Source organism: Haliotis cracherodii, unplaced genomic scaffold, assembly GCF_022045235.1.
Source record: "Haliotis cracherodii isolate W230 unplaced genomic scaffold, xgHalCrac1.p SCAF_36, whole genome shotgun sequence".
NCBI classification, from domain to species: Eukaryota; Metazoa; Mollusca; class Gastropoda; order Lepetellida; family Haliotidae; genus Haliotis; species Haliotis cracherodii.
In genome coordinates this window covers 1,784,346-1,807,800 of record NW_027266293.1, presented here as the reverse complement: position 1 = coordinate 1,807,800, position 23,455 = coordinate 1,784,346, and the positions used below count along the sequence as shown (strand labels likewise).

Below are 23,455 nucleotides of genomic sequence, written 5' to 3'. Positions count from 1 at the left end.
TGGAGAAGTGTTCAAAGTTGTGATGAATATAAGGCACACACTCCCCTCTCTATTTACAGGGATTTCATTTTAGGGAACTTCAAATGCTTCAAACAGCAGTGACAGTGATCATGACTTTAACATTTAACTCTTTCCCGTGTGTACCGCGTGTATGCTGCCGTCAGTGTAGTTCCCTGCTTCTGGAGAATTAGTCATGTATACATGCTATGTAAGTGATGTTGGATGTAGGTGATGAAGATCTTACAGAGAAGATCGCCTGCATTTCCTCGGTGGTGATGGGACACTGCTCTATGCTTCGTCTTTATCAGGTAACTCAATGATGATCCAAGGATCACAGTAAATGTGCATGGGTCTCCTTGCACAAAGTTATTATAGTGCTATGATAATCATAAGTTCCATACTTTTAATATGGGCTCCAGGAAGTGTTAGTTAGTGCTGCGACCTTTTGCACTTCTTAGCCCTGCCTGCTGGATTAATGTTCGTCCCGTAATCAGTGTCCGAAATAACTGCCCGTGGCTGGTAACTTGCCTATTGGGCTGCAGATAATTTTATGATTTCTTGCATATTCAGTTTTTTTATTTCTCCTTGTAGATACTTTTGTAATTGTTTGCATTATTTTTACTTAATCAAGATCATTAGTCGTGATTTGTGTCTTATTTGTGGGATTTTTCAATATTTCTAATGTCTGAATGTGGGGGTCACCTGCTTGACTGTCTGCAGGTGATAACTGGAGATAACTCTTCAGTCCATGTAGTCAAATCATAGGCCTATCTGAAGGGTGAATCCAAGACATGTGAGGTTCTCTATCTCTCTCTCTCTCCCTCCTCCCATTTTGCTCACCTGCATAAATGATTCCAACTGTTTCTGAAACATGTTCGCAGAATTCCTACCCACAACAAAGAGACGGCATTGTTACTTTATTTTGATGAGATATAGAGCCTAAAGGCTTTCTCTCTCAAATATTATATCAGACTGTCAGTTTGTTTTTTCTTTGCGAAAATGGCATTCATCAAGGTGGTCATCAAGGTGGTTTGGGGGGTGGCGTGGGGGTGGTTGGGGGGTGTGGGGGGGCCTTTTAAATTTTCTTCCACATCATCTAGACAATGACGAGGAATTATATTTAAATGTGTTTTCTGTAGAGTAGTTTATATTAAATATGTAACTAGAAAGACATGAAGAAACATTGAAAGTGGACAGCAGTCGTGACTGGAGATAAATGGGCTTCCAGATTATGTCACGTTCGTTCATTATTCCTAACGTCCGTGTTGGATTACCCAAATGGGTATAATGTGTGAAACTATTTGGGTGGGTACTGAGTAGGACCCGGGCACCCACACGACTACCCGGACCCATGGTTAGTCATGTGATAAATTGTTTAATGACAAAATAATCTAGAACTCTATGGTTACACTTCAAGTCACTAATGCTCACACTTCTTTCGGACTATGCACCCATTCCTTCTGACTTATATATGTTTGAAATAAAGATATAACTTCTGTCAACTTCAGGGTATGCATGACCAGATCGTTTTATACTTATATCTAAATACACTTCGTCCAGGGTTACGGTCAAACCGTTCCAAATCGGACATTGTGTACCTATCTCTTGAGACCTACTCCCGGGTAGGTTCCGGAAATGAGGGTTTGGTACCCGGGTAGTAAATTTGGACTCGACTCAGCCCTAATTTCTACCATCCCCTGCCTTGATATTGCTGGAATATAAAATAAATCGGCATAAGACCACACCCACTCACTACTGTGATGGCTTGCAGCCTGGGTTCCTTCAGGAAGATAACAATCAAATCTGTTTGAAAAGTTGAGTTAAAGTCCATTTGAGAAAAGCTAGTATGTGTGTCAGTATTTAGGCGAACGTGGGATGATATGAAGTTGTGCATGATGTGAATTAGTTATTATGATGTCGAGTGCTGTGTGTTGTGTGTGGTTGTCTCCCTAGCAAAGTGTTCCTCCTGCGATGGCCTTCAACATGGGATCCCTCGGCTTCCTCACTCCATTCCACTTCTGCAACTTCCAGGAACAAGTCACCAGTGTTTGACAAGGTAATTAAGATATGGAGACATAGTTTCTGAGTGATAGGGAAACAGGTCACCAGTGTTTGACAAGGTAATTAAGATATGGAGACATAGTTTCTGAGTGATAGGGAAACAGGTCACCAGTGTTTTACAGGGTAATTAAGATATATAGACATAGTTTCTGAGTGATAGGGAAACAAGTCACCAGTGTTTTACAAGGTAATTAAGATATGGAGACATTGTTTCCGAGTGATAGGGAAACAAGTCACCAGTGTTTGACAAGGTAATTAAGATATATAGACATTGTTTCTGAGTGATAGGGAAACAGGTCACCAGTGTTTTACAAGGTAATTAAGATATGGAGACATAGTTTCTGAGTGATAGGGAAACAGATCACCAGTGTTTTACAAGATAATTAAGATATATAGACATTGTTTCTGAGTGATAGGGAAACAGGTCACCAGTGTTTTACAAGGTAATTAAGATATATAGACATAGTTTCTGAGTGATAGGGAAACAGGTCACCAGTGTTTTACAAGGTAATTAAGGTATGGAGACATAGTTTCTGAGTGATAGGGAAACAGGTCATCAGTGTTTTACAAGGTAATTAAGATATGGAGACATAGTTTCCGAGTGATAGGGAAACAGGTCACCAGTGTTTGACAAGGTAATTAAGATATGGAGACATAGTTTCTGAGTGATAGGGAAACAGGTCACCAGTGTTTTACAAGGTAATTAAGATATGGAGACATAGTTTCTGAGTGATAGGGAAACAGGTCACCAGTGTTTTACAGGGTAATTAAGATATATAGACATAGTTTCTGAGTGATAGGGAAACAAGTCACCAGTGTTTTACAAGGTAATTAAGATATGGAGACATAGTTTCTGAGTGATAGGGAAACAGGTCACCAGTGTTTTACAGGGTAATTAAGATATATAGACATAGTTTCTGAGTGATAGGGAAACAAGTCACCAGTGTTTTACAAGGTAATTAAGATATGGAGACATTGTTTCTGAGTGATAGGGAAACAGGTCACCAGTGTTTGACAAGGTAATTAAGATATATAGACATTGTTTCTGAGTGATAGGGAAACAGGTCACCAGTGTTTTACAAGGTAATTAAGATAGGGAGACATAGTTTCTGAGTGATAGGGAAACAGATCACCAGTGTTTTACAAGGTAATTAAGATATATAGACATTGTTTCTGAGTGATAGGGAAACAGGTCACCAGTGTTTTACAAGGTAATTAAGATATATAGACATAGTTTCTGAGTGATAAGGAAACAGGTCACCAGTGTTTTACAAGGTAATTAAGATATATAGACATAGTTTCTGAGTGATAGGGAAACAGGTCACCAGTGTTTTACAAGGTAATTAAGATATGGAGACATTGTTTCTGAGTGATAGGGAAACAAGTCACCAGTGTTTTACAAGGTAATTAAGATATGGAGACATAGTTTCTGAGTGATAGGGAAATAAGTCACCAGTGTTTTACAAGGTAATTAAGATATGGAGACATAGTTTCTGAGTGATAGGGAAACAGGTCACCAGTGTTTTACAAGGTAATTAAGATATGGAGACATAGTTTCTGAGTGATAGAGAAACATTAACACAAATTGCTGAAATCTGACAGTACATATTGTTTTTAAGCATTCTCATATTTCGCAAGGCAAGGTAGACACCACTTATGTGTATAGATGCACACAGTTGGCACCTGTAATAAACCATGGTGCATTTTCAGTTTAATCTAGTTCTTGTAAAAACTAAGATCCTATAAGTTAATTTGTGTAAAATCTGTACATAAGTTTACTTAATATGAATACATTATTTTATTTGTTCAGCAGATTCATGTTTACCATTAAAAAGAAAATTAGTTCAATATTTGTTTGAACTTCCCTTTAATAATTGTTAATCAGGTTAATGAAGGATAGAAAATGGCATTAAAAGCTGTGATTCTGACAAAAGGTTGCTGATGGTTGTTCCTCTCACATTAAGGTGTATATTTTTTTTCTTAGCAACTTAATTGTTTTTAGGCTGGCAGCCATATTTGATTTCCATTCTCAGTCGTTCAGGATTCTCAATTTAATGTGGCCATCTTTGATTTAATAAAAATAATCTTCTGAAATATTCTTCTCCAAAACTTCAGGATGTGATGTTTTTATTGTTTCAGGGGATGCTTCCCTGCTGTTGCGATACCGCCTCAAATGTGTTGTATGTAATCAGGGTTCCGAGTGCTCCAGAATACCTCATGTAAAAAATATAGACAAGAAATGTGGGACCGCCCATATATTAGTCGGTACATGTACCTTTTGCCATCTGACTGACAGTTAGTTCCATATGAGTTTAGAGCCAGTTGGTTCTAATTGGCCGTTAATGATGCAGACCCCATCGTGATTCTGGATTAGAAAATGTCCCCATAGGCTGGTCTAAAGAGGTGACCAAATTGATTATCGTCATGGTACCCCAAAGACTTGGTGCTCACATTATTGATCTCTGCTTTGGCTGGCCTAGACATTGAGAATCTCATCCGAGTGTCTTTTGATATCAAATATATCAACAAGTGCTTTATACTATCATTCTTCCAACTTTTTCTGTTTGCAAACAGTAATACGCAGCATAATAATGTCTTAAGTGTAAAAAGTAACAGCTAACAGCTTCAGTAGCAGAGCCATTAATGATGTCATTTGATTGTGACGTCATGGTAACAAATTATGTCACACTGGTCTGGAAAGCATTGTGATGCAATTTCATTGATCTCACACAAACGATATCTCCTGTTTACGCCAGTCTGGATGATAAATTATTATTTACAGGCCGCCATCTTATGGCTGCAATATTGCAGAGTGCAGTTTGAGTGCGATGATGTTTCTGTCTCAGGTGCTGAATGAAGTAGTGATAGACCGAGGGCCATCCCGATACTTGTGCAATATAGACCTGTATATAGAGAGTTGACTTGTCACGTCGGTACAGGGGGACGGTGAGTGAGAATTATGACCATTATGACCACGTTGACAATTGTTGACAATTGGACTCTTTCAGAACCCCAAGCTTGACTGTTTGAATGTGTCCAAAACCAAACTCTGCACATCCTGTTTCAGGCTTGATCATCTCCACGCCGACGGGCAGCACGGCGTATGCGGTGGCGGCAGGGGCATCCATGATCCATCCCGATGTCCCCTGCATCCTCATCACACCCATATGCCCGCACTCACTCTCATTAAGGCCCGTTGTCGTCCCAGCCGGCGTGGAAATCAAAGTTAGTACAGTTATATGACTATTAGAAGAGCGATGGTCATCTGGAGGTATTGTGGAGGTCTGGTGACGATCTGGTAAATCTAGTGATGGTCTTGTGAAGTCTAGTGATGGTCTTGTGAAGTCTAGTGATGGTCTTGTGAAGTCTAGTGATGATCTGGTAAGTCTAGTGATGGTCTGATGAAGTCTAGTGATGGTCTGGTGAAGTCTAGGGATGGTCTTGTGAAGTCTAGTGATGGTCTGGTGAAGTCTAGTGATGGTCTGTTAGGTCTACTTATGGTCTAGTGAAGTCTAGTGATGGTCTGGTAAGTCTAGTGATGGACTGATAAGTCTAGTGATGGTCTAGTGAAGTCTAGTGATCGTCCTGTGAAGTCTAGTGATGGACTGTAAGTCTAGTGATGGTCTTGTGAAGTCTAGTGATGGTCTTGTGAAGTCTTGTGATGGTCTGGTAAGTCTAGTGATGGTCTTGTGAAGTCTAGTGATGGTCTTGTGAAGTCTAGTGATGGTCTTGTGAAGTCTAGTGATGGTCTGGTAAGTCTAGTGATGGTCTGATGAAGTCTAGTGATGGTCTGGTGAAGTCTAGGGGTGGTCTTGTGAAGTCTAGTGATGGTCTGCTACGTCTAGTGATGGCCTGGTGAAGTCTAGGGATGGTCTTGTGAAGTCTAGTGATGGTCTGGTGAAGTCTAGTGATGGTCTGTTAGGTCTACTTATGGTCTAGTGAAGTCTAGTGATGGTCTTGTGTAGTGTAGTGATGGTTTGGTGAAGTCAGGTGATGGTCTTGTGAAGTCTAGTGATGGTCTGGTAAGTCTAGTGATGCTCTAGTAAGTCTAGTGATAGTCTGGTAAGTCTAGTGATGGACTGATAAGTCTAGTGATGGTCTAGTGAAGTCTAGTGATCGTCCTGTGAAGTCTAGTGATGGACTGTAAGTCTAGTGATGGTCTTGTGAAGTCTAGTGATCGTCTTGTGAAGTCTTGTGATGGTCTGGTAAGTCTAGTGATGGTCTTGTGAAGTCTAGTGATGGTCTTGTGAAGTCTAGTGATGGTCTGGTAAGGCTGGTGATTGCCTTGTGAAGTGTAGTGATGGTCTTGTGAAGTCTAGTGATGGTCTTGTAAAGTCTTGTGATGGTCTTGTGATGGTTTTGTAATTGTCATCAGATTGTCAGCACTTGCAGTCAATTGTGAAGGTCTAGCGAAGTCTACTGATGGTCTAGTGATGGCTTTGTGAAGGCCTGTTACGACGTAAATTATAATAACGCGGTAAATTGTAATAAACTGCGGTAAAATGTAATAACACTGCGGTAAAATGTAATTCTGCGGTAAATTGTAATACATACTGCGGTAAATTGTAATAACTTCACTGCGGTAAATTGTAATAAAAACTGCGGCAAATTGTAATAACTTAAACTGCGGTAAATTGTAATAAAACTGCGGTAAATTGTAATAACCATTGCGGTAAATTGTAATAACATCTCCTAATCCTTCCGATTTCAAACTGAATTCAAGTTCCAGTGTTTGTTGGACCTTAACATGATCAATTCCAACCTCCAGCATGTTTAAGAAAATATAAAAAAAGCGATTTTGTTTCAATTTCTATCATTTCTATTGAAACACAGGTGCGGCAAATTGTAACAAACTGTGGCAAATTGTAATACCAAGTGCGGTAAATTGGAATAACATCTCCTAATCCTTCCGATTTCAAACTGAATTCAAGTTCCAGTGTTTGTTGGACCTTAACAAGATCAATTCCAAGCTCCAGCATGTTTAAGAAAATTCAAAAAAGCGATTTTGGTTCAATTTCTATCATTTCTATTGAAACACTGGTTCGGCAAATTGTAACAAACTGCGGCAAATTGTAATACCAAGTGCGGTAAATTGTAATAACATCTCCTAATCCTTCCGATTTCAAACTGAATTCAAGTTCCAGTGTTTGTTGGACCTTAACAGAGATCAATTCCAACCTCCAGCATGTTTAAGAAAATAAAAAAAAGCAATTTTGTTTCAATTTCTATCATTTCTATTGAAACACAGGTGCGGCAAATTGTAACAAACTGCGGCAAATTGTAATACCAAGTGCGGTAAATTGGAATAACATCTCCTAATCCTTCCGATTTCAAACTGAATTCAAGTTCCAGTGTTTGTTGGACCTTAACAAGATCAATTCCAACCTCCAGCATGTTTAAGAAAATAAAAAAATCCGATTTTGTTTCAATTTCTATCATTTCTATTGAAACAATGGTGCGGCAAATTGTAACAAACTGCGGCAAATTGTAATACCAAGTGCGGTAAATTGTAATAACATCTCCTAATCCTTCCGATTTCAAACTGAATTCAAGTTCCAGTGTTTGTTGGACCTTAACAAGATCAATTCCAAGCTCCAGCATGTTTAAGAAAATTCAAAAAAGCCATTTTGTTTCAATTTCTTTCATTTCTATTGAAACACTGGTTCGGCAAATTGTAACAAACTGCGGCAAATTGTAATACCAAGTGCGGTAAATTGTAATAACATCTCCTAATCCTTCCGATTTCAAACTGAATTCAAGTTCCAGTGTTTCTTGGACCTTAACAAGATCAATTCCAACCTCCAGCATGTTTAAGAAAATAATAAAAGCGATTTTTTGTCAATTCTATCATTTCTATTGAAACACAGCTGTGGCAAATTGTAATACCAAGTGCGGTAAATTGTAATAACATCTCCTAATCCTTCCGATTTCAAACTGAATTCAAGTTCCAGTGTTTGTTGGACCTTAACAAGATCAATTCCAACCTCCAGCATGTTTAAGAAAATAAAAAAAGCGATTTTGTTTCAATTTCTATCATTTCTATTGAAACACAGGTGCGGCAAATTGTAACAAACTGCGGCAAATTGTAATACCAAGTGCGGTAAATTGTAATAACATCTCCTAATCCTTCTGATTTCAAACTGAATTCAAGTTCCAGTGTTTGTTGGACCTTAACATGATCAATTCCAACCTCCAGCATGTTTAAGAAAATTTAAAAAAGCGATTTTGTTTCAATTTCTATCATTTCTATTGAAACACAGGTGTGGCAAATTGTAACAAACTGCGGCAAATTGTAATACCAAGTGCGGTAAATTGTAATAACATCTCCTAATCCTTCCTATTTCAAACTGAATTCAAGTTCCAGTGTTTGTTGGAACTTAACAAGATCAATTCCAACCTCCAGCATGTTTAAGAAAATTAAAAAAAGCGATTTTGTTTCAATTTCTATCATTTCTATTGAAAGACTCAGTCTCGACGACATATTAAAACATTCCAGAATGTTTATAATGTTTTAATGTTTTTAATGTTGAGAACTTTGTCAAAATATTTTTTAAGCGTAGTCTGAAATGAAAGTCACCAGTTTGAACAAAACTCGAGTGAGAAATGGCGATTTCTTGTTATTGGTTTCATTGGTCGGTCAAAGTTGGCGAAAGGACCTTCTGACGACACCCGTAATGTGATGTCCTTAGATCTTTGATGAGCGTTACCGATAAATAAGATCTGATTTTTATGCGGTTAATAATAAACTGTTACATTTTGTATCACTTTGCCATCGATTTTTAATGTGCTCGTTGCTATTGTCAAAGTCAAAAACCCTAATGAGATCCTATCTACATGGTCACACCCGGACTGGTGATTGTTAAGAACACAAATCCTATTTACATTCTGACAACATGGCAGTCTACATTCATTTACAATACAACCTTATTATTAGCGGTATCATCCTCTCATTAATTCTTCCAAAACAGATAACGTCTGTAATTTTCAATTAAAGTCAGAAAAATGACACCTGGAATGAAATCAAACTTGGTTGTTTGCAACGTAATATTAGCGGGATCATTACGGTCGTTGTCATGTGATCGACGAAATAAACCAAAGTGCCAAAAAAAACAGATCATGAAACACATGTCGTCTGACGGTTGTCGTGTCGGATAATTATTTATCCTTTGATCGTAATTACAATCAAAGAATCCGTCGGGGTGCGATCGTGCGCTTGGGGTAAATTTGCGTCTCATTCCTTTACCTTTGCCCAGTCCACCTGCATAATTACATCACTAAATACACTTGGAAGGACAACCCTGAATAAACAATGATCAGTGACACTGATTAGTGACAATATCCCATAAATCTGTTGCTGATTGGATAGAGCAACATGTAAAACTCTTTGGGGCACCTTTCGCTACACCATTATTGTGTCAGCCGAAGATTTTACAATTCCCATAGCATACAACCCAGCAACCAGTCAGCCGAAAATTTGATCTCCAGTGATATCATTCTTCATCGGATGTGAGGATTTTCAGTAAGAGATTACCCGTTTGCAGAACAGTTCCTCATAAGGTGTGAGCAACTTTCAGAAAAGGATTACCAATTAGCAGAACAGTTCTTCATCGCACAACACCACGCAGTAAGTCGGCCATCTTTCTGTATATGTAATGGAGTTTTAATATATATTATATTGCTATGTAACGAACTTTGCTTTTCAGTGTACTTTAAAACAAATAATTCGGTATCTTGAGAAATATAGCTTTCTTAATGTTAATAGTAATGCTTTTCTAATATTAATGTGGAATCTGACTGCTAGTTTCTAATCTTTATAATATCTTTTTGTGAGCCACATAAAAATCTGTTTCGGAAAAATGGATGGAGATTGATTATAATCTGGCACTTTGAATGTTGATGATACTGTTTCAAACCTTTAATAACAAAGTGGCCGATCTCCGCTCTAAATATAAGGCTTTTCAAATATCCGCGGCAGCCTTCCTCTATAGAAAAAGTTTTCTAATATCTATGTTTAATCATATTGATAGGTTGCAACTTTTCGCAAAGCGGCAGCCTTCCGCTATAGAAATAGTGATTTTTCTAATATCTGTGTTTAATCATATTGATAGTTTCTAACCTTTAGCAAAGCGGCAGCCTTCCGCTCTAGAAACAGTGCTTTTCTAATATCTATGTTTAATCATATTGATAGTTTCTAACCTTAAGCAAAGCGGCAGCCTTCCGCTATAGAAATAGTGCTTTTCTAATATCAATGTTTAATGATATTGATAGTTTCTAACCTTTAGCAAAGCGGCAGCCTTCCGCTATAGAAATAGTGCTTTTCTAATATCAGTGTTTAATCATATTGATAGTTTCTAACCTTTAGCGAAGCGGCAGCCTTCCGCTATAGAAATAGTGCTTTTCTAATATCAGTGTTTAATCATATTGATAGTTTCTAACCTTTAGCAAAGCGGCAGCCTTCCGCTCTAGAAATAGTGCTTTTCTAATATCTGTGTTTAATGATATTGATAGTTTCTAACCTTTAGCAAAGCGGCAGCCTTCCGCTATAGAAATAGTGCTTTTCTAATATCTATGTTTAATCATATTGATAGTTTCTAACCTTTAGCAAAGCGGCAGCCTTCCGCTATAGAAATAGTGCTTTTCTAATATCAGTGTTTAATCATATTGATATTTTCTAACCTTTAGCAAAGCGGCAGCCTTCCGCTCTAGAAACAGTGCTTTTCTAATATCTATGTTTAATCATATTGATAGTTTCTAACCTTTAGCAAAGCGGCAGCCTTCTGCTATAGAAATAGTGCTTTTTCTAATATCTGTGTTTAATCATATTGATAGTTTCTAACCTTTAGCAAAGCGGCAGCCTTCCGCTATAGAAATAGTGCTTTTCTAATATCAGTGTTTAATCATATTGATAGTTTCTAACCTTTAGCAAAGCGGCAGCCTTCCGCTATAGAAACAGTGCTTTTCTAATATCTATGTTTAATCATATTGATAGTTTCTAACCTTTAGCAAAGCGGCAGCCTTCCGCTATAGAAATAGTGCTTTTCTAATATCAATGTTTAATGATATTGATAGTTTCTAACCTTTAGCAAAGCGGCAGCCTTCCGCTATAGAAATAGTGCTTTTCTAATATCAGTGTTTAATCATATTGATAGTTTCTAACCTTTAGCAAAGCGGCAGCCTTCCGCTATAGAAATAGTGCTTTTCTAATATCAGTGTTTAATCATATTGATAGTTTCTAACCTTTAGCAAAGCGGCAGCCTTCCGCTCTAGAAATAGTGCTTTTCTAATATCTGTGTTTAATGATATTGATAGTTTCTAACCTTTAGCAAAGCGGCAGCCTTCCGCTATAGAAATAGTGCTTTTCTAATATCTATGTTTAATCATATTGATAGTTTCTAACCTTTAGCAAAGCGGCAGCCTTCCGCTATAGAAATAGTGCTTTTCTAATATCAGTGTTTAATCATATTGATATTTTCTAACCTTTAGCAAAGCGGCAGCCTTCCGCTCTAGAAACAGTGCTTTTCTAATATCTATGTTTAATCATATTGATAGTTTCTAACCTTTAGCAAAGCGGCAGCCTTCTGCTATAGAAATAGTGCTTTTTCTAATATCTGTGTTTAATCATATTGATAGTTTCTAACCTTTAGCAAAGCGGCAGCCTTCCGCTATAGAAATAGTGCTTTTCTAATATCAGTGTTTAATCATATTGATAGTTTCTAACCTTTAGCAAAGCGGCAGCCTTCCGCTATAGAAATAGTGCTTTTCTAATATCAGTGTTTAATCAAATTGATAGTTTCTAACCTTTAGCAAAGCGGCAGCCTTCCGCTATAGAAATAGTGCTTTTCTAATATCTGTGTTTAATGATATTGATAGTTTCTAACCTTTAGCAAAGCGGCAGCCTTCCGCTATAGAAATAGTGCTTTTCTAATATCTATGTTTAATCATATTGATAGTTTCTAACCTTTAGCAAAGCGGCAGCCTTCCGCTATAGAAATAGTGCTTTTCTAATATCTATGTTTAATCATATTGATAGTTTCTAACCTTTAGCAAAGCGGCAGCCTTCCGCTCTAGAAATAGTGCTTTTCTAATATCAGTGTTTAATCATATTGATAGTTTCTAACCTTTAGCAAAGCGGCAGCCTTCCGCTATAGAAATAGTGCTTTTCTAATATCAGTGTTTAATCATATTGATAGTTTCTAACCTTTAGCAAAGCGGCAGCCTTCCGCTATAGAAATAGTGCTTTTCTAATATCAGTGTTTAATCATATTGATAGTTTCTAACCTTTAGCAAAGCGGCAGCCTTCCGCTCTAGAAACAGTGCTTTTCTAATATCAGTGTTTAATCATATTGATAGTTTCTAACCTTTAGCAAAGCGGCAGCCTTCCGCTATAGAAATAGTGCTTTTCTAATATCAGTGTTTAATGATATTGATAGTTTCTAACCTTTAGCAAAACGGCAGCCTTCCGCTATAGAAATAGTGCTTTTTCTAATATCAGTGTTTAATCATATTGATAGTTTCTAACCTTTAACTAAGCGGCAGCCTTCCGCTATAGAAATAGTGCTTTTCTAATATCTGTGTTTAATGATGCTATAGAAGTCTTCAAATCACTGATGATATCAGGATAATATTCAGCTTTTAATCCTTTCTAACCTTTAGCGGGGGCACGGGTGGCCCAGTCGTCCAAGGCGCCGCGATTCGCTTTGCAGAGTTGCGTCCCTTGGGCACATCAGAAACCTATGATTGTGGGTTCGAATGTTTCCTCCCACATTGAGCTGAAACGCCGTGTTATAACTGTAATAATGTTGAAAGCGGCGTTATACCCAACTCACTCACTCTAACCTCAAGCACAGCGGCAGCCTTTTGCTATATGAATGATGTGACGTTTGTTTTTCATATTGATGTTTTAATGAAACCGAACGTTGCAATCATTTCACATAACCATACATCATAACAATTGGTCTTCTGATATTATCTGAGGGAATAATGTCACTGAAAAATAAAGTAGCTAATACAACACATCCGCTAGTTTAGTATAGTTCAAAGCTTATTTTGCTTGAAACACAGGTTTTATTTAATTTATATCTTTTTCTGTAGCCTAATTCTGAGTATTTCTAACTAATTACAATTAGCTAGATGTATTTGGTCAAGACATTAAATGTTGATTTCTTATAGTATTTGTTATTAATTAAAATCGTGCAATTTTCGCGGCTTGTATTTTCATATGAAGGTTCAATAACAAAGGTTATAAAAACAATGAGATGATTTACTTAATTTGTGATTAAAGTATGTGTCAATATTGCCACTTTTTAGAATCACCAAATCTTGTTCTGGATGTATGTTGGTGTATGAGGTGATGTTGAAAGTGAACCTGTGCCTTCGTTCTCTGTGATAGAACAAAGTCAACTTTCCGCAAACATGCTATGATTGAAAATGTTTGATTAGTTATTAGAAAAAAATATACCAGTATATAACACTATTGTGTCGGAGTAGAGAAGTTATTTTCATCAAACGAACGTCTTTCTTTGATATTATTTATACAGTCAGTCTATACAGACCCAACGCCACTTTTAACAATATTTCAGTTATATGACGGCGTTAAAGTCTATTAAGTCTCCTAGAACTTGTCCATTACCATAGCAAGTAAAAGTTTTGAAAGCAATTTCTACTCCACTGTTTAACAACTGGGGTATCTGACGACAAATGGGGTTTTGACCAATTGGAATATGCCAATGAACCGATGTATAACGAAATATATACAGTACTCTGCATAGACGCCCGTCTGTATTTTGGAAAGTATATGCTTTTGTCTGACTCTGAAAACACTCAGTAAATATTTAGAATAGAATCAGATCAATGCTGACTGTCTTCGTGTTTGTAACTTACTGAACTTTACTCAGTTGATAAATGTAAATTTCATTTATATCAATGTCTGTCCCATCCACTTTACTGATCGGAAATTATCTAGAATTGTCCTATCGCAATATTTCCACGCTTGTCAGGCTGACACTTTCTTGAAATACAATCAAAAGTAGTCTGTGTATTATTGCCTATTGATCCCCTGTTTTATTAACTTATTCTTTACTTTAGTTCTTCAGTCACTATATATTCACTATGATGAATTGCAATTTTCATTGTGTGTATATTTATACACTTGTTTCTCTTTCAACCTCTCTACAGAAGGAAATCAATGTAATAATTATTAGATGAATGAAGTTGGTAGTATATTAATCCAGTAATTCAGTTGAAATATATCCGACCAGATATAACCTGATTTAATCGTTAGGCTCCCAGCAGAGGGCAAGGCGTGAGGCACTAGTTGTTGATAGACATCCGATGGAACAAATGTGTTAGCAAATAGCTTGGTCACCAAATAATTGGTCACCAAACCTGCTTCACCAACCAATATAGAAAACAAGCATTTACTGCATTGTATTACAGAAGGTAAAGTTATTAACTTAAAAGTAGAAGTGGACAGCAAATATTGAATACAGGATGCAATGGTAGGCATTGACTGGATTGTCTGGGGTGAGCGAGTGTAGGCGAGACATCACAGCAGGCAGAGAACACATGATGGAATCTGTAAACGTCATTACGACAATATTGCCTACATCTCTTCTATTATTAGTATAGTAACTTCTTGTACATAGTTTCCATCTTGTTTTATATAATTCTACAAGGTTCTGATCCGAATTACAGCGTCTTGTTTTACTCAATTCTTATGTACTTAAACTTATATATCCGATTTTCTATCGAAATGCTTTTCAATAATTTACAATCTGCAAACATCCCCCCATCCATAAAACCTTAATGTACTTAAAGTTGCTGAGGTTACACATTGCATTTAAAGCAACGCATCTTACAATATATAGAGAGGTTCTGTCATTTTAGTGGCTACACATTCAGTTTCTTTTGCATTAATTTATCCACAAACACACAGACCACGCCTTCTAGCGGGGAGCTTTAGACGCGTGTGTCACATTGCCCTGAAACACTGATTTCGTATCGTTGTCTAAAGTGTTTTTGTGTTTACGATTAAATAAGCAGATTGTGAAGTTATTTTTGTTACTTTTTAAATCAGAATCGACGATGATTTTTACACCCTGTTTTTTCATGTTATTTCCCCCATAAATTATATTCCCTACATAATATCTAAATCACGCGCTGTCTTCTCCGTTTCAATAAATTGTTAAGTTGATGCTTTTTTATGTAAAATTTAGACATTAAATTAAATATTCGACGTTTACTTCTAATTTAACATGACTTTACTTTTACATACATTTGCGTCCATTTGAATTCACAAGTAAGTTGCTACTTTCTTCCAGTGTTGCCAAAGTTGCTCATTGGTGCGCGAAGGATGTCCAACTGACCCCGGCTTTGTTCAAAGGACGTTCACGTACATTTTCAACCATGCATGCACTCGTTGTAGCAGTTCTGTGCTGTTTGACTTTGATTAACTGTAACGCGGCAGAAACGAAACGCAAATATACGCATAGCTTTGATGAAGAAACATATGATACTATTGTGTTACTCGTGCAAGGTAATTTTGAAACACCGGTCGCCGAAAGGACAAGAGTGCAGCGAAATGCCATTGTTAGATACTGGAGAAGAAAACACGACTTCTCTACAGGACCCGAGCCAAGCAACATATTGTACTTTAGAGGAAAACCAGTCTTAAAACGAAAGGAAGTTGCAAAGCTTGTCGAAAATGTATTTCACAACCAGAAATCAGCAGGCTACAGAAAGTTATGGCATTTGGCAGCTGATTCTTTGTCAGGGCTTACAGAGACCGCAGTACGGAACGAACTACGCACGAAAGAGAAATATTCCATTCACTCTGCCAAGTTTACAAATAAAGCTATCATCAGACCAGTGAGAGCAAAGTGTGTCCAATCACACCACCAAGTTGACCTCGTAGATTTTAGCAAAAGTGCTGTTCGGTGGAAAGGGAAAACATATAAATTCGTCCTGTCTCTTGTAGATGTGTTCAGTAGATATATATGGCTTGTGGCATTGCAAACAAAGAAAAGCAAAGGTGTAGCCAGTGCTCTGCGGGTGATCTACGAAGAACATGGACCACCTAACAAGTTACAAATGGACCAGGGTGTCGAATTTAAAGGACATGTAAATGAACTTTGTAAAACCCTAAAAATCAAACCCATACGCAGTAGACCTTACCACCCTCAATCTCAAGGAAAGGTGGAGAGATCCCATAGACAATTGAAAAAGAAAATAATGTATGATTTTGTAACTATGGGCGCCAAGGGCGTCAACTGGGCGTCACATTTGCGAAGATATGCCTCAATACTGAATAACGAAAAGAAAGAATGTTTAGGATGGCAGAGTTCCTTTGAAGTGTATTTCGGAAGAAAATCTAACACGGCTTTAGACGTTGATTCAGATGATTTCAATGCTGATATGATGATTGAAAATATTCATGAGCCTAACGCAAAGGACAGGTTGAAGCAGAGTAAGTATGTTACTCGGACTAGACATCGGGCTGAAGTTGCTACAAAGAAAACCGACAGACTCAGTATACAAAGACAACGAAGACTGCATCCGCCCTCGGTGTACAATGTAGGCGATGATGTTTTATGCAAATATGGTTCCAAGAAGGGAAAACTCGCCCCTAAAAAACAGTACGTTGTAAAAGGAAGGATTCTTGCACGCAGGTTGAAATCGTCTATGTATAAGATTTCATTCACAAATCCTATTACAGGAAAAGAGGACACGCCTGAATGGATTTCAGTTGATAGGTTGTCAAGTACCACAATTGATGAAGAGGTAAAACGAAAACAGAGGGCTTCCTCGAGACTACAGCGCAGACATCATCGAGCAAAGTATCAAATACCATTATTGGACACAGACAGGCCATTTGCATTACAAGGTGACATCGTGTATGACCCTCCGGGAAACGGTAACTGTCAGTTTGCAGCCTTGTGCCATCTTTTATCTAAAATTGGTATATTCAGATCGCCCAGGACACTTCGAGAACAGGTTGTCAGTTACCTCCTTGAACATCCCTACACTTCAGATGGATCCCCCTTGGAACTTTTCGTGGGCGAAGACTGGGATACATACATTTCCGGTATGTTAGAGGAAGGTACCTACGGAGATCACATAACACTGCAAGCAGTCTCAGATATGTTTAATGTTGATATTATCGTGCACTCATCGCTTGGCGGTGATGCTACTGTAAACATCGTTCCTACATACAGTGTAGCAACCCAAACAATCAGTCTTGGCCATTTTGCTGAAGAAGAAGAGGAACACTATGTTGCTCTACAACTACATGAAACCCAAAGTGAAGATCAGCCACGAGACGGGGAAGGAAACAGAAACTTGCCAAGACAAGTCTTTGACAGCGCAAATAGCGGCGACGAAGAACACAACTTATCTCGACAGCATCATTCGCAATGTGATGATGATGAGTTTTTAGACATGCAAGGGAACATAAATGAAGGCTTCAACAGAACCAACAGTAGCGATGAAGAACAAGGTCATTCTCCGAGTAAGGATCGAGAGCCATTGGACATGCAGGGGGACCTAAATGAAGGCTTTTACAGTACCAACAGCAGCGATGAAGAAGTATTCCTCTCATGTCGAAAAGACAAGATGCCACAATATGATACGCAGGTTGCATTCACTGATCTGCCAAACGAGGTGGTGCTTCTAATCATTGAAGTATCTTTACAGCTAGCCCAGCAGTCGTCTGACAGATTATTGTGCAAGACTGTTACATCTTTCCTGCAAGTGTCCCATCAGTTCCATCAACACACAATATCATTTCTCCATCTGCGACCACGCATTTATTGCCCACACATTACTATTTCAAGAACCGTTAGTGTGCGTAGAATCATAATGCACTATGGAAAAAGTAGCGGTGTTGCAATAGAACTCAAAAGAATAATTAGCCATAGAAAGTGGATCAACGCATGGCTACTTCTAGAAGAGAATGCGTTCGAATGGTATGCAATAATAGACATATTTTGGAAAAAGTAGTTTTAAAAAGACATTGCCATCATATATTGAGCGAGACTGACGATTTTGAAACACCAGGGTTCGTCGAATTGACATCTCTGGCATCGTTGTCACATGGTTGGTTCATCGTTCATTTTGTCCATCATTCTGTATCTCTCTCTTTTCCGTTATCGAATATTTGGATATCAACAATTTCATTGCCTCTTTTTGAACAGTTCATATGTGAGTTTAATGTCTGGACATGTGTCATTTTAGTCTTTTCAGGGAGGGCTGTTCAAAATTAAATGGGGACATTATAAATGTATGGGATATTTGAAGGATCGTGTTTCATGTCAAAACATGTAATCTTATATATTTTCGATGGTGGTACCAGTGTGAAGTATAGGAATGTCAGGGTTCGACTTCCATGTAGAATACTTGTACATTTTCAACGCACATATATTCCTTCCGTTCAATTCGCAGCAGTTTTTTGCAGTTTGTAAACTTTTGCCGCATCTGATTAGAATAATAGAAATTGAAGCAAAATCGCTTTGTCTTCTTTTTCTAAAACATGCTGGATGTTGTCATTGATCATGTTAAGGTCCAACAAACACTGGAACTTGAATTCAGTTTGAAAAAGGAAGGATTAGGAGATGTTATTACAATTTACCGCACTTGGTATTACAATTTGCCGCAGTTTGTTACAATTTGCCGCACCTGTGTTTCAATAGAAATGATAGAAATTGAAACAAAATCGCTTTTTTTATATTTTCTTAAACATGCTGGAGGTTGGAATTGATCTTGTTAAGGTCCAACAAACACTGGAACTTGAATTCAGTTTGAAATCGGAAGGATTAGGAGATGTTATTACAATTTACCGCACTTGGTATTACAATTTGCCGCAGTTTGTTACAATTTGCCGCGGGGCGGTCGGGTAGCCTAGTGGTTAAAGCGTTCGCTCGTCACGCTGAAGACCCGGGTTCGATTCCCGACATGGGTACAATGTGTGAAGCCCATTTCTGGTGTCCCCCCGCCGTGATATTGCTGGAATATTGCTAAAAGCGGCGTAAAACCATACTCACTCACTCACTCACTACAATTTGCCGCACCTGTGTTTCAATAGAAATGATAGAAATTGAAACAAAATCGCTTTTTTTATTTATTTAAACATGCTGGAGGTTGGAATTGATCTTGTTAAGTTCCAACAAACACTGGAACTTGAATTCAGTTTGAAATTGGAAGGATTAGGAGATGTTATTACAATTTACCGCACTTGGTATTACAATTTGCCGCAGTTTGTTACAATTTGCCGAACCTGTGTTTCAATAAACATAATAGAAATTGAAACAAAATCGCTTTTTTTATTTATTTAAACATGCTGGAGGTTGGAATTGATCATGTTAAGGTCCAACAAACACTGGAACTTGAATTCAGTTTGAAATTGGAAGGATTAGGAGATGTTATTACAATTTACCGCACTTGGTATTACAATTTGCCGCAGTTTGTTACAATTTGCCGAACCTGTGTTTCAATAAACATAATAGAAATTGAAACAAAATCGCTTTTTTTATTTATTTAAACATGCTGGAGGTTGGAATTGATCTTGTTAAGGTCCAACAAACACTGGAACTTGAATTCAGTTTGAAATTGGAAGGATTAGGAGATGTTATTACAATTTACCGCACTTGGTATTACAATTTGCCGCAGTTTGTTACAATTTGCCGCACCTGTGTTTCAATAAACATAATAGAAATTGAAACAAAATCGCTTTTTTTATATTTTCTTAAACATGCTGGAGGTTGGAATTGATCATGTTAAGGTCCAACAAACACTGGAACTTGAATTCAGTTTGAAATTGGAAGGATTAGGAGATGTTATTACAATTTACCGCACTTGGTATTACAATTTGCCGCAGTTTGTTACAATTTGACGAACCTGTGTTTCAATAAACATGATACAAATTGAAACAAAATCGCTTTTTTTTAATTTCCTTCTTGAACATGCTGGAGGTTGGAATTGTTCATGGAATTTGAATTTGGTTCATAGTAAACGCAAATATCCAGAATTTAATGTTCATTAGTGTTTATCAATCAATCATTTCAAAGTCCGGAATGTGATTTCCAAACATTACTTACTTACTTACTTAATTTGGAGATTTAACGTGCGCTTTCCGACTGATGCGTATTTCGCGCACGGGATTTCCAAACAGCTTGGTCGCACATTTTATACTTCATGCAAGTTTCTTTGTATATTTGCAAATCAATAATCTTTATTACAATTTACCGCAGTGGTTATTACAATTTGCCGCAGTTTTTATTACAATTTACCGCAGTGAAGTTATTACAATTTACCGCAGTGGTTATTACAATTTACCGCAGTTTTATTACAATTTACCGCAGTTTAAGTTATTACAATTTGCCGCAGTTTTTATTACAATTTACCGCAGTGAAGTTATTACAATTTACCGCAGTATGTATTACAATTTACCGCAGAATTACATTTTACCGCAGTGTTATTACATTTTACCGCAGTTTATTACAATTTACCGCGTTATTACAATTTACGTCGTAACAAGGCCTAGTGAAGTTGAGGGATGATCTTGTGAAGTCTAGTGATGGTCTTGTGAAGTCTATTGATTGTCTTGTGAAGTCTAGTGATTGTCTGGTGAAGTTTAGTGATGGTCTTCTGAAGTCTAATGATGGTCTGGTGAAGTCTAGGGATGGTCTTGCGAAGTCTAGTGATGGTCTGGTAAATCTAGTGATGGTCTTGTGAAGTCTAGTGATGGTCTGGTGAAGTCTAGTGATGGTCTTGTGAAGTCTAGTGATGGTCTTGTGACGTGTAGTGATGCACTTGTGAAGTCTACTGATGGTCTGGTAAATCTAGTGATGGTCTGGTGAAGTCTAGTGATGGTCTGGTGAAGTCTAGTGATGGTCTTGTGACGTGTAGTGATGCACTTGTGAAGTCCACTGATGGTCTGGTAAATCTAGTGATGGTCTGGTAAAGTCTAGTGATGGTCTTGTGAAGTCTAGTGATGGTCTTGTGAAGTCTAGTGATGGTCTTGTGAAGTCTAGTGATGGTCAGGTAAGTCTAGTGATGGTCTAGTAAGTCTAGTGATGGTCTTGTGAAGTCTGGTGATGGTCTTGTGAAGTCTGGTGATGATCTTGTGAAGTCAAGTGATGGTCTGATATAGTCTGGAAGGTAATTTAAGGTACCGACGATTACTACAATATCTGAAAAACTATTAGACCTACTCCAGTCAAAGTTGGTTTGAGATTATTAAACAGTCATACATAACTGGATATTACATTTCAAGACAATCGGTGCATGAATGAAAAATCTGTCTATTTAGCTATCACTATATTTCATCAACAACCAGACCTGTTCGTCACGGGTGGAACAAGCATTCATTGAAACAGCCATCTGCATAATGCTACCCCTGTGTCACAGGGCCATATGACACAGTTGAACCAATCAACTCAACTCGAAAGGTTGCACGGGAATCACGCACGCACGAATACGGTGTTAGCGTTGGGCGTCTCAACGTGCGAAATTCCTGTGCACCTTTTCGAGTTGAGTCTTATGTCTGTGGAGATGGGCACAAGTTCTTGGATCATATATGTCGCTGCTGTCATATGAAGAAAGACATCACATCAACACCTTCAGATAAAGGGGGATAACTCAAGCCCAGAAAGCTATACAGTGATGAGTTTCTTATGACAAAATGTCTTTGAGAATGTTTCAATAGTGCACTGACATTCAGTTACAAAATGGCCCACTGCAACATGTCGTAATAGGCGACTAAATGGATATTTTTAAGCCTTTCATCAAACCCTAATGGCATAATATCAATAACTGGATAGTCTGGTCCTGCCTTGATTATAACAGACCCCTGTCATAGAGCTGGAATATGGTAAAGAAACAAAACTAGTTGCAAATGTGAAAGTGAAATACAGTAATTGTCAGATGTAACTTGTATTTAGAAATATCTTTATCTTCTTGTAAGTGTGAACCTCCACATGCCTGTGTAGCGTATGTGTTTGCTTGTTCAGATCATGGGGTCTCCGGATATGCGGAACAATGCCTGGGTGTCCTTTAATGGCCGGAACAGACAGGAAATACAGCAAGGAGACACGTGAGTAGAGGTTTAGATGTTGTCTATCGTAGGTTTCACTTAGTTTTAAAGTATGACCTGTAACAATGTGGAATGTTTAGTTGAAAGAACATTTATGAGTATTATCGACTAACTGTACCTCACTTGCAGGCTACCTATCACCACGGCGATGTACCTGATTCCCTCAGTGTGTAAACTGTATAACCATTTATACTATAACTTACTGTCCATCACTTCCAGGCTACGTATCACCACGGCGATGCACCTGGTTCCCTCGGTGTGTACACTGTATAACCATTTATACTTTAACTTACTGTCCCTCACTTCCAGGCTACGTATCACCACGGCGATGTACCCAGTTCCCTCGGTGTGTACACTGTATAACCATTTATACTTTAACTTACTGTCCCTCACTTCCAGGCTACGTATCACCACGGCGATGTACCCAGTTCCCTCGGTGTGTACACTGTATAACCATTTATACTATAACTTACTGTCCCTCACTTCCAGGCTGCGTATCACCACGGCGATGTACCCAGTTCCCTCGGTGTGTACACTGTATAACCATTTATACTATAACTTACTGTCCCTCACTTCCAGGCAGCGTATCACCACGGCGATGCACCTGGTTCCCTCGGTGTGTACACTGTATAACCATTTATACTTTAACTTACTGTCCCTCACTTCCAGGCTGCGTATCACCACGGCGATGCACCTGGTTCCCTCGGTGTGTACACTGTATAACCATTTATACTATAACTTACTGTCCCTCACTTCCAGGCTACGTATCACCACGGCGATGTACCCAGTTCCCTCGGTGTGTGCCAAGGACCAAATAGACGATTGGTTTGATGGTCTCGCTGACTGTCTCCACTGGAACGTACGGCGGCAACAGAAGATGTTACCTTCTTTACCCAGCACCACCAGTCTGGACTCCGTTATCTTGGACCCTGACAACAACTGACCAGGGTGTTTGTGTAACAAGCCTACAAGTAAATTCTAGCAGGAAATATACATCATAAATGTGCTTTTATAGACCCTGACTCACTGACCAGGACACCGTGTGATTAGTGTTGTGTCAACTGTGTTCACTGCTGAAGATCATCTGAACTAAATAACTGACTACGTCAAGTGCAAGGTCAAGGCTGTGATTCACAAGACCTCATGATTAGACAGCTTCTTTGTACCAGATTGATAAATAGTTATTTGGATTTGGCAGGAGGTGAAGATGTGCGAGATCAAGAGTATCTAGGTGTGCAGCTGTCTGTGTGCACATCTCTCTGGATGTCTGGTGTCTAAGTGTCAAGATGTGCTGGTATCTAGGCGTCC

At 38.2% G+C, this 23,455-nt stretch overlaps 1 pseudogene; it reads left to right on the top strand.

Moving 5' to 3' along the window:
• Positions 1 to 999: 999 nt before the first annotated feature.
• On the top strand, positions 1,000 to 23,090 carry LOC139477821 (NAD kinase-like; annotated as a pseudogene).
• The last annotated feature ends 365 nt before the right edge of the window (positions 23,091 to 23,455 follow it).